The sequence below is a fragment of the Hyla sarda genome, unplaced genomic scaffold, assembly GCF_029499605.1.
Source record: "Hyla sarda isolate aHylSar1 unplaced genomic scaffold, aHylSar1.hap1 scaffold_455, whole genome shotgun sequence".
Taxonomy (NCBI): domain Eukaryota; kingdom Metazoa; phylum Chordata; class Amphibia; order Anura; family Hylidae; genus Hyla; species Hyla sarda.
The window spans coordinates 120,383-132,969 of NW_026610468.1; the positions used below are offsets into that span (position 1 = coordinate 120,383).

Consider the following 12,587-nt stretch of genomic DNA (forward strand, 5'->3'; position numbering starts at 1 on the left):
CCTGTGTGGGTTAAATCCGGGTTATTTGACAACCTATGGCGGTGATGGTTCTGCTCAGGCAGAGCAGTGCTGATGCTCCTCATAAAGCTGTCGCTGCTGTGAAGGTTCTAGGTGACATCACAAATCCCTTTGGTTACATACACAACAAAGCTGGGTTGTTGTTGTTTACACTCTGCAAGGCCTGTGGAAGTGAGTGACATCATAGCACTGTAGTTCTGAGGGTTCAAGATGGATGCAACAATCTCCTGTTGCTTCTATGAAGGCCGTAATAGACGACATCACCAAACAGCTCCATAGTCACATACACAGCAAAGGAGAGATGTTGTTTACACCTAGTGATGTCAGTGGTATTGAGTGACATCACAGCACAGTGCTAAGGCTCCTGGGCCTGGACACAGCAGCGGCTGCAATATCTCAACGGAGAATACGTTTATATCTATGTGTGTGTGTGCGCATATATATATATATATATATATATATATATATATATATATATATATATCTCCGCCGAAATCACTTTTAAACCCATTTCCACCTTTTTTTCCCTTCTCTTCCTCTTACTTTTTTTTCACGTTTTTTTACGTTTTTCTCCTTTTCGCCTCTTTTCTGGGCGTATTATTCTTCTTTTTCTTCTTTTTTTTCGTCTAATGCATACCCCATCAGTGCAGCAATGCTTATTCAATACCGCCAGCAGATGGAGACACTGGGGGATAATTTTCTAAGGATTTATACTGATTTTTCCTGTCTGAATTTGTCGCACAGAAAGTTGCAGGCCAAATATGTGTGACATTTCTGCGACTTTAGCTTCTAGAGCATTTTTACAACATTATACATAGGTGCTGAATACATAAAAAGCGACTGTTCAGCGACAGACAAGTCGCATCGGCTGAAAGTAGGCCAGAATGTCAGTCCATGTTGGAGCAGGTTTAGATACAGTCTAAAGCATAGATCTCAAAGTCTGTGCACAGAATTTAGCAAGGGCCTCGCACCTTCTGATGCATCAGGTAGGTGCACAATAGCATAGCCTAACCCTCTGTACTTTGGTCTATATTGATGCGGGACATAGACAGCCAGCTGATGACCAATCCATTAGTGCAATGGATGGCTGGAAGCATTTGTCTTTGCCTTTGCAATACCACAGAAGCAATGCATGGTCAATGTACAGCAATGACACACCTGTGTGAACAGCCAGGAGACCCCCCCCCCCCCCCCCCCCCCATGTTATGTTACATAGTTACATAGTTAGTACGGTCGAAAAAAGACATATGTCCATCACGTTCAACCAGGGAATTAAGGGGTAGGGGTGTGGCGCGATATTGGGGAAGGGATGAGATTTTATATTTCTTCATAAGCATTAATCTTATTTTGTCAATTAGGAACATTCAGCACCCACCCGCTATCAAGGCAGCTGCCTATCATGTCATGCCCTACCTGCACAGGTGTGCTGGCTACTCAAATGATCCAATTAAGGAGGCCATTTAGTCAGCAGCAGCAGAAGTCCTGTGCCTGGACGCTCCAACAGGGGCCAGACACAAGCAGAAGCAGAAGCAGCAGAAGCAGCAGCAGCACCACCTTTTGTTTTTTGGCTGCAGCAGCAGCAAGGCCCACAGGGCTGGCTAGCTGGCTAGCCAGCAAGCAGGTAGCAATGAAAGTAGGAATCTTTCTTTTTAACCCTGTAAGGGGGTGGTGCACTGTACCCGAAGATACTGCCATATCGGGTCAATGCATAGGGCGACGGAAGCAAGCTTCGAAATCGGCCCCCGTTCTCAAAAATCCATTTAATATATGGTCCCCAGATAGGGGACGTATCAGATATTAAACTGATAAGAACAGATACTACACTTGATCTTAGCCAAAAGGCCGAGAAGCGATAACCGTGAAAGGGGCGGGCCCAACAAGGTCCCCTTCATGGGCACTATCACTGCTTGCTGTCAGGGAGGCTGCCAGACAATTTTCCATGCACACTCTGGGCTGGGGGGCAGTCAACCACCAGTACACAAAGCAGAACCTAAACCCATACCATTATTGCTAAGCAGCAAGACAGGGGCCCATTGCACTCCCACGGGGCCTTTTTAAATGCAATCCATAACCCGGATTTGCCAGGAACCCTTCTTACTCCTCCTACTTGCATGTGACACTGGGCTTAGGATCTGCATAGGAAACACACACACAAGCACACACCTACCTTTGTTGCCTGCAGATGCCTCCTTGGCTGTCCCCAAACGGTATCAAACCAACACCCACGGGAAGCTGTAAGCATAGAGGACATGCCTGCACCCCATTGGACTTACCTGTGTGGGTTAAATCCGGGTTATTTGACAACCTATGGCGGTGATGGTTCTGCTCAGGCAGAGCAGTGCTGATGCTCCTCATAAAGCTGTCGCTGCTGTGAAGGTTCTAGGTGACATCACAAATCCCTTTGGTTACATACACAACAAAGCTGGGTTGTTGTTGTTTACACTCTGCAAGGCCTGTGGAAGTGAGTGACATCATAGCACTGTAGTTCTGAGGGTTCAAGATGGATGCAACAATCTCCTGTTGCTTCTATGAAGGCCGTAATAGACGACATCACCAAACAGCTCCATAGTCACATACACAGCAAAGGAGAGATGTTGTTTACACCTAGTGATGTCAGTGGTATTGAGTGACATCACAGCACAGTGCTAAGGCTCCTGGGCCTGGACACAGCAGCGGCTGCAATATCTCAACGGAGAATACGTTTATATCTATGTGTGTGTGTGCGCATATATATATATATATATATATATATATATATATATATATATATATATTTCTCCGCCGAAATCACTTTTAAACCCATTTCCACCTTTTTTTCCCTTCTCTTCCTCTTACTTTTTTTTCACGTTTTTTTACGTTTTTCTCCTTTTCGCCTCTTTTCTGGGCGTATTATTCTTCTTTTTCTTCTTTTTTTTCGTCTAATGCATACCCCATCAGTGCAGCAATGCTTATTCAATACCGCCAGCAGATAGAGACACTGGGGGATAATTTTCTAAGGATTTATACTGATTTTTCCTGTCTGAATTTGTCGCACAGAAAGTTGCAGGCCAAATATGTGTGACATTTCTGCGACTTTAGCTTCTAGAGCATTTTTACAACATTATACATAGGTGCTGAATACATAAAAAGCGACTGTTCAGCGACAGACAAGTCGCATCGGCTGAAAGTAGGCCAGAATGTCAGTCCATGTTGGAGCAGGTTTAGATACAGTCTAAAGCATAGATCTCAAAGTCTGTGCACAGAATTTAGCAAGGGCCTCGCACCTTCTGATGCATCAGGTAGGTGCACAATAGCATAGCCTAACCCTCTGTACTTTGGTCTATATTGATGCGGGACATAGACAGCCAGCTGATGACCAATCCATTAGTGCAATGGATGGCTGGAAGCATTTGTCTTTGCCTTTGCAATACCACAGAAGCAATGCATGGTCAATGTACAGCAATGACACACCTGTGTGAACAGCCAGGAGACCCCCCCCCCCCCCCCCCATGTTATGTTACATAGTTACATAGTTAGTACGGTCGAAAAAAGACATATGTCCATCACGTTCAACCAGGGAATTAAGGGGTAGGGGTGTGGCGCGATATTGGGGAAGGGATGAGATTTTATATTTCTTCATAAGCATTAATCTTATTTTGTCAATTAGGAACATTCAGCACCCACCCGCTATCAAGGCAGCTGCCTATCATGTCATGCCCTACCTGCACAGGTGTGCTGGCTACTCAAATGATCCAATTAAGGAGGCCATTTAGTCAGCAGCAGCAGAAGTCCTGTGCCTGGACGCTCCAACAGGGGCCAGACACAAGCAGAAGCAGAAGCAGCAGAAGCAGCAGCAGCACCACCTTTTGTTTTTTGGCTGCAGCAGCAGCAAGGCCCACAGGGCTGGCTAGCTGGCTAGCCAGCAAGCAGGTAGCAATGAAAGTAGGAATCTTTCTTTTTAACCCTGTAAGGGGGTGGTGCACTGTACCCGAAGATACTGCCATATCGGGTCAATGCATAGGGCGACGGAAGCAAGCTTCGAAATCGGCCCCCGTTCTCAAAAAGCCATTTAATATATGGTCCCCAGATAGGGGACGTATCAGATATTAAACTGATAAGAACAGATACTACACTTGATCTTAGCCAAAAGGCCGAGAAGCGATAACCGTGAAAGGGGCGGGCCCAACAAGGTCCCCTTCATGGGCACTATCACTGCTTGCTGTCAGGGAGGCTGCCAGACAATTTTCCATGCACACTCTGGGCTGGGGGGCAGTCAACCACCAGTACACACAGCAGAACCTAAACCCATACCATTATTGCTAAGCAGCAAGACAGGGGCCCATTGCACTCCCACGGGGCCTTTTTAAATGCAATCCATAACCCGGATTTGCCAGGAACCCTTCTTACTCCTCCTACTTGCATGTGACACTGGGCTTAGGATCTGCATAGGAAACACACACACAAGCACACACCTACCTTTGTTGCCTGCAGATGCCTCCTTGGCTGTCCCCAAACGGTATCAAACCAACACCCACGGGAAGCTGTAAGCATAGAGGACATGCCTGCACCCCATTGGACTTACCTGTGTGGGTTAAATCCGGGTTATTTGACAACCTATGGCGGTGATGGTTCTGCTCAGGCAGAGCAGTGCTGATGCTCCTCATAAAGCTGTCGCTGCTGTGAAGGTTCTAGGTGACATCACAAATCCCTTTGGTTACATACACAACAAAGCTGGGTTGTTGTTGTTTACACTCTGCAAGGCCTGTGGAAGTGAGTGACATCATAGCACTGTAGTTCTGAGGGTTCAAGATGGATGCAACAATCTCCTGTTGCTTCTATGAAGGCCGTAATAGACGACATCACCAAACAGCTCCATAGTCACATACACAGCAAAGGAGAGATGTTGTTTACACCTAGTGATGTCAGTGGTATTGAGTGACATCACAGCACAGTGCTAAGGCTCCTGGGCCTGGACACAGCAGCGGCTGCAATATCTCAACGGAGAATACGTTTATATCTATGTGTGTGTGTGCGCATATATATATATATATATATATATATATATATATATATATATATTTCTCCGCCGAAATCACTTTTAAACCCATTTCCACCTTTTTTTCCCTTCTCTTCCTCTTACTTTTTTTTCACGTTTTTTTACGTTTTTCTCCTTTTCGCCTCTTTTCTGGGCGTATTATTCTTCTTTTTCTTCTTTTTTTTCGTCTAATGCATACCCCATCAGTGCAGCAATGCTTATTCAATACCGCCAGCAGATGGAGACACTGGGGGATAATTTTCTAAGGATTTATACTGATTTTTCCTGTCTGAATTTGTCGCACAGAAAGTTGCAGGCCAAATATGTGTGACATTTCTGCGACTTTAGCTTCTAGAGCATTTTTACAACATTATACATAGGTGCTGAATACATAAAAAGCGACTGTTCAGCGACAGACAAGTCGCATCGGCTGAAAGTAGGCCAGAATGTCAGTCCATGTTGGAGCAGGTTTAGATACAGTCTGAAGCATAGATCTCAAAGTCTGTGCACAGAATTTAGCAAGGGCCTCGCACCTTCTGATGCATCAGGTAGGTGCACAATAGCATAGCCTAACCCTCTGTACTTTGGTCTATATTGATGCGGGACATAGACAGCCAGCTGATGACCAATCCATTAGTGCAATGGATGGCTGGAAGCATTTGTCTTTGCCTTTGCAATACCACAGAAGCAATGCATGGTCAATGTACAGCAATGACACACCTGTGTGAACAGCCAGGAGACCCCCCCCCCCCCCCCCATGTTATGTTACATAGTTACATAGTTAGTACGGTCGAAAAAAGACATATGTCCATCACGTTCAACCAGGGAATTAAGGGGTAGGGGTGTGGCGCGATATTGGGGAAGGGATGAGATTTTATATTTCTTCATAAGCATTAATCTTATTTTGTCAATTAGGAACATTCAGCACCCACCCGCTATCAAGGCAGCTGCCTATCATGTCATGCCCTACCTGCACAGGTGTGCTGGCTACTCAAATGATCCAATTAAGGAGGCCATTTAGTCAGCAGCAGCAGAAGTCCTGTGCCTGGACGCTCCAACAGGGGCCAGACACAAGCAGAAGCAGAAGCAGCAGAAGCAGCAGCAGCACCACCTTTTGTTTTTTGGCTGCAGCAGCAGCAAGGCCCACAGGGCTGGCTAGCTGGCTAGCCAGCAAGCAGGTAGCAATGAAAGTAGGAATCTTTCTTTTTAACCCTGTAAGGGGGTGGTGCACTGTACCCGAAGATACTGCCATATCGGGTCAATGCATAGGGCGACGGAAGCAAGCTTCGAAATCGGCCCCCGTTCTCAAAAATCCATTTAATATATGGTCCCCAGATAGGGGACGTATCAGATATTAAACTGATAAGAACAGATACTACACTTGATCTTAGCCAAAAGGCCGAGAAGCGATAACCGTGAAAGGGGCGGGCCCAACAAGGTCCCCTTCATGGGCACTATCACTGCTTGCTGTCAGGGAGGCTGCCAGACAATTTTCCATGCACACTCTGGGCTGGGGGGCAGTCAACCACCAGTACACACAGCAGAACCTAAACCCATACCATTATTGCTAAGCAGCAAGACAGGGGCCCATTGCACTCCCACGGGGCCTTTTTAAATGCAATCCATAACCCGGATTTGCCAGGAACCCTTCTTACTCCTCCTACTTGCATGTGACACTGGGCTTAGGATCTGCATAGGAAACACACACACAAGCACACACCTACCTTTGTTGCCTGCAGATGCCTCCTTGGCTGTCCCCAAACGGTATCAAACCAACACCCACGGGAAGCTGTAAGCATAGAGGACATGCCTGCACCCCATTGGACTTACCTGTGTGGGTTAAATCCGGGTTATTTGACAACCTATGGCGGTGATGGTTCTGCTCAGGCAGAGCAGTGCTGATGCTCCTCATAAAGCTGTCGCTGCTGTGAAGGTTCTAGGTGACATCACAAATCCCTTTGGTTACATACACAACAAAGCTGGGTTGTTGTTGTTTACACTCTGCAAGGCCTGTGGAAGTGAGTGACATCATAGCACTGTAGTTCTGAGGGTTCAAGATGGATGCAACAATCTCCTGTTGCTTCTATGAAGGCCGTAATAGACGACATCACCAAACAGCTCCATAGTCACATACACAGCAAAGGAGAGATGTTGTTTACACCTAGTGATGTCAGTGGTATTGAGTGACATCACAGCACAGTGCTAAGGCTCCTGGGCCTGGACACAGCAGCGGCTGCAATATCTCAACGGAGAATACGTTTATATCTATGTGTGTGTGTGCGCATATATATATATATATATATATATATATATATATATATATATATATATATTTCTCCGCCGAAATCACTTTTAAACCCATTTCCACCTTTTTTTCCCTTCTCTTCCTCTTACTTTTTTTTCACGTTTTTTTACGTTTTTCTCCTTTTCGCCTCTTTTCTGGGCGTATTATTCTTCTTTTTCTTCTTTTTTTTCGTCTAATGCATACCCCATCAGTGCAGCAATGCTTATTCAATACCGCCAGCAGATGGAGACACTGGGGGATAATTTTCTAAGGATTTATACTGATTTTTCCTGTCTGAATTTGTCGCACAGAAAGTTGCAGGCCAAATATGTGTGACATTTCTGCGACTTTAGCTTCTAGAGCATTTTTACAACATTATACATAGGTGCTGAATACATAAAAAGCGACTGTTCAGCGACAGACAAGTCGCATCGGCTGAAAGTAGGCCAGAATGTCAGTCCATGTTGGAGCAGGTTTAGATACAGTCTAAAGCATAGATCTCAAAGTCTGTGCACAGAATTTAGCAAGGGCCTCGCACCTTCTGATGCATCAGGTAGGTGCACAATAGCATAGCCTAACCCTCTGTACTTTGGTCTATATTGATGCGGGACATAGACAGCCAGCTGATGACCAATCCATTAGTGCAATGGATGGCTGGAAGCATTTGTCTTTGCCTTTGCAATACCACAGAAGCAATGCATGGTCAATGTACAGCAATGACACACCTGTGTGAACAGCCAGGAGACCCCCCCCCCCCCCCCCATGTTATGTTACATAGTTACATAGTTAGTACGGTCGAAAAAAGACATATGTCCATCACGTTCAACCAGGGAATTAAGGGGTAGGGGTGTGGCGCGATATTGGGGAAGGGATGAGATTTTATATTTCTTCATAAGCATTAATCTTATTTTGTCAATTAGGAACATTCAGCACCCACCCGCTATCAAGGCAGCTGCCTATCATGTCATGCCCTACCTGCACAGGTGTGCTGGCTACTCAAATGATCCAATTAAGGAGGCCATTTAGTCAGCAGCAGCAGAAGTCCTGTGCCTGGACGCTCCAACAGGGGCCAGACACAAGCAGAAGCAGAAGCAGCAGAAGCAGCAGCAGCACCACCTTTTGTTTTTTGGCTGCAGCAGCAGCAAGGCCCACAGGGCTGGCTAGCTGGCTAGCCAGCAAGCAGGTAGCAATGAAAGTAGGAATCTTTCTTTTTAACCCTGTAAGGGGGTGGTGCACTGTACCCGAAGATACTGCCATATCGGGTCAATGCATAGGGCGACGGAAGCAAGCTTCGAAATCGGCCCCCGTTCTCAAAAATCCATTTAATATATGGTCCCCAGATAGGGGACGTATCAGATATTAAACTGATAAGAACAGATACTACACTTGATCTTAGCCAAAAGGCCGAGAAGCGATAACCGTGAAAGGGGCGGGCCCAACAAGGTCCCCTTCATGGGCACTATCACTGCTTGCTGTCAGGGAGGCTGCCAGACAATTTTCCATGCACACTCTGGGCTGGGGGGCAGTCAACCACCAGTACACACAGCAGAACCTAAACCCATACCATTATTGCTAAGCAGCAAGACAGGGGCCCATTGCACTCCCACGGGGCCTTTTTAAATGCAATCCATAACCCGGATTTGCCAGGAACCCTTCTTACTCCTCCTACTTGCATGTGACACTGGGCTTAGGATCTGCATAGGAAACACACACACAAGCACACACCTACCTTTGTTGCCTGCAGATGCCTCCTTGGCTGTCCCCAAACGGTATCAAACCAACACCCACGGGAAGCTGTAAGCATAGAGGACATGCCTGCACCCCATTGGACTTACCTGTGTGGGTTAAATCCGGGTTATTTGACAACCTATGGCGGTGATGGTTCTGCTCAGGCAGAGCAGTGCTGATGCTCCTCATAAAGCTGTCGCTGCTGTGAAGGTTCTAGGTGACATCACAAATCCCTTTGGTTACATACACAACAAAGCTGGGTTGTTGTTGTTTACACTCTGCAAGGCCTGTGGAAGTGAGTGACATCATAGCACTGTAGTTCTGAGGGTTCAAGATGGATGCAACAATCTCCTGTTGCTTCTATGAAGGCCGTAATAGACGACATCACCAAACAGCTCCATAGTCACATACACAGCAAAGGAGAGATGTTGTTTACACCTAGTGATGTCAGTGGTATTGAGTGACATCACAGCACAGTGCTAAGGCTCCTGGGCCTGGACACAGCAGCGGCTGCAATATCTCAACGGAGAATACGTTTATATCTATGTGTGTGTGTGCGCATATATATATATATATATATATATATATATATATATATATATATATATATTTCTCCGCCGAAATCACTTTTAAACCCATTTCCACCTTTTTTTCCCTTCTCTTCCTCTTACTTTTTTTTCACGTTTTTTTACGTTTTTCTCCTTTTCGCCTCTTTTCTGGGCGTATTATTCTTCTTTTTCTTCTTTTTTTTCGTCTAATGCATACCCCATCAGTGCAGCAATGCTTATTCAATACCGCCAGCAGATGGAGACACTGGGGGATAATTTTCTAAGGATTTATACTGATTTTTCCTGTCTGAATTTGTCGCACAGAAAGTTGCAGGCCAAATATGTGTGACATTTCTGCGACTTTAGCTTCTAGAGCATTTTTACAACATTATACATAGGTGCTGAATACATAAAAAGCGACTGTTCAGCGACAGACAAGTCGCATCGGCTGAAAGTAGGCCAGAATGTCAGTCCATGTTGGAGCAGGTTTAGATACAGTCTAAAGCATAGATCTCAAAGTCTGTGCACAGAATTTAGCAAGGGCCTCGCACCTTCTGATGCATCAGGTAGGTGCACAATAGCATAGCCTAACCCTCTGTACTTTGGTCTATATTGATGCGGGACATAGACAGCCAGCTGATGACCAATCCATTAGTGCAATGGATGGCTGGAAGCATTTGTCTTTGCCTTTGCAATACCACAGAAGCAATGCATGGTCAATGTACAGCAATGACACACCTGTGTGAACAGCCAGGAGACCCCCCCCCCCCCCCCCCCCCCATGTTATGTTACATAGTTACATAGTTAGTACGGTCGAAAAAAGACATATGTCCATCACGTTCAACCAGGGAATTAAGGGGTAGGGGTGTGGCGCGATATTGGGGAAGGGATGAGATTTTATATTTCTTCATAAGCATTAATCTTATTTTGTCAATTAGGAACATTCAGCACCCACCCGCTATCAAGGCAGCTGCCTATCATGTCATGCCCTACCTGCACAGGTGTGCTGGCTACTCAAATGATCCAATTAAGGAGGCCATTTAGTCAGCAGCAGCAGAAGTCCTGTGCCTGGACGCTCCAACAGGGGCCAGACACAAGCAGAAGCAGAAGCAGCAGAAGCAGCAGCAGCACCACCTTTTGTTTTTTGGCTGCAGCAGCAGCAAGGCCCACAGGGCTGGCTAGCTGGCTAGCCAGCAAGCAGGTAGCAATGAAAGTAGGAATCTTTCTTTTTAACCCTGTAAGGGGGTGGTGCACTGTACCCGAAGATACTGCCATATCGGGTCAATGCATAGGGCGACGGAAGCAAGCTTCGAAATCGGCCCCCGTTCTCAAAAATCCATTTAATATATGGTCCCCAGATAGGGGACGTATCAGATATTAAACTGATAAGAACAGATACTACACTTGATCTTAGCCAAAAGGCCGAGAAGCGATAACCGTGAAAGGGGCGGGCCCAACAAGGTCCCCTTCATGGGCACTATCACTGCTTGCTGTCAGGGAGGCTGCCAGACAATTTTCCATGCACACTCTGGGCTGGGGGGCAGTCAACCACCAGTACACACAGCAGAACCTAAACCCATACCATTATTGCTAAGCAGCAAGACAGGGGCCCATTGCACTCCCACGGGGCCTTTTTAAATGCAATCCATAACCCGGATTTGCCAGGAACCCTTCTTACTCCTCCTACTTGCATGTGACACTGGGCTTAGGATCTGCATAGGAAACACACACACAAGCACACACCTACCTTTGTTGCCTGCAGATGCCTCCTTGGCTGTCCCCAAATGGTATCAAACCAACACCCACGGGAAGCTGTAAGCATAGAGGACATGCCTGCACCCCATTGGACTTACCTGTGTGGGTTAAATCCGGGTTATTTGACAACCTATGGCGGTGATGGTTCTGCTCAGGCAGAGCAGTGCTGATGCTCCTCATAAAGCTGTCGCTGCTGTGAAGGTTCTAGGTGACATCACAAATCCCTTTGGTTACATACACAACAAAGCTGGGTTGTTGTTGTTTACACTCTGCAAGGCCTGTGGAAGTGAGTGACATCATAGCACTGTAGTTCTGAGGGTTCAAGATGGATGCAACAATCTCCTGTTGCTTCTATGAAGGCCGTAATAGACGACATCACCAAACAGCTCCATAGTCACATACACAGCAAAGGAGAGATGTTGTTTACACCTAGTGATGTCAGTGGTATTGAGTGACATCACAGCACAGTGCTAAGGCTCCTGGGCCTGGACACAGCAGCGGCTGCAATATCTCAACGGAGAATACGTTTATATCTATGTGTGTGTGTGCGCATATATATATATATATATATATATATATATATATATATTTCTCCGCCGAAATCACTTTTAAACCCATTTCCACCTTTTTTTCCCTTCTCTTCCTCTTACTTTTTTTTCACGTTTTTTTACGTTTTTCTCCTTTTCGCCTCTTTTCTGGGCGTATTATTCTTCTTTTTCTTCTTTTTTTTCGTCTAATGCATACCCCATCAGTGCAGCAATGCTTATTCAATACCGCCAGCAGATGGAGACACTGGGGGATAATTTTCTAAGGATTTATACTGATTTTTCCTGTCTGAATTTGTCGCACAGAAAGTTGCAGGCCAAATATGTGTGACATTTCTGCGACTTTAGCTTCTAGAGCATTTTTACAACATTATACATAGGTGCTGAATACATAAAAAGCGACTGTTCAGCGACAGACAAGTCGCATCGGCTGAAAGTAGGCCAGAATGTCAGTCCATGTTGGAGCAGGTTTAGATACAGTCTAAAGCATAGATCTCAAAGTCTGTGCACAGAATTTAGCAAGGGCCTCGCACCTTCTGATGCATCAGGTAGGTGCACAATAGCATAGCCTAACCCTCTGTACTTTGGTCTATATTGATGCGGGACATAGACAGCCAGCTGATGACCAATCCATTAGTGCAATGGATGGCTGGAAGCATTTGTCTTTGCCTTTGCAATACCACAGAAGCAATGCA

The 12,587-nt window shown here is 45.9% G+C and overlaps 5 non-coding genes across 5 annotated transcripts; all 5 read right to left on the reverse strand.

The window, feature by feature from the left end:
- Nucleotides 1-1,681: 1,681 nt before the first annotated feature.
- On the reverse strand, nt 1,682-1,872 carry LOC130335686 (U2 spliceosomal RNA). The gene has a single exon (XR_008877261.1). It is a non-coding gene; the product is annotated as a U2 spliceosomal RNA (small nuclear RNA).
- Nucleotides 1,873-3,969: 2,097 nt separating this feature from the next.
- On the reverse strand, nt 3,970-4,160 carry LOC130335619 (U2 spliceosomal RNA). The gene has a single exon (XR_008877216.1). It is a non-coding gene; the product is annotated as a U2 spliceosomal RNA (small nuclear RNA).
- A 2,092-nt stretch (nt 4,161-6,252) lies between these two features.
- LOC130335687 (U2 spliceosomal RNA) lies at nt 6,253-6,443 on the reverse strand. The gene has a single exon (XR_008877262.1). It is a non-coding gene; the product is annotated as a U2 spliceosomal RNA (small nuclear RNA).
- Nucleotides 6,444-8,541: 2,098 nt separating this feature from the next.
- On the reverse strand, nt 8,542-8,732 carry LOC130335688 (U2 spliceosomal RNA). Its single transcript, XR_008877263.1, has one exon. It is a non-coding gene; the product is annotated as a U2 spliceosomal RNA (small nuclear RNA).
- A 2,103-nt stretch (nt 8,733-10,835) lies between these two features.
- LOC130335689 (U2 spliceosomal RNA) lies at nt 10,836-11,026 on the reverse strand. Its single transcript, XR_008877264.1, has one exon. It is a non-coding gene; the product is annotated as a U2 spliceosomal RNA (small nuclear RNA).
- Between the last annotated feature and the right edge of the window lie 1,561 nt (nt 11,027-12,587).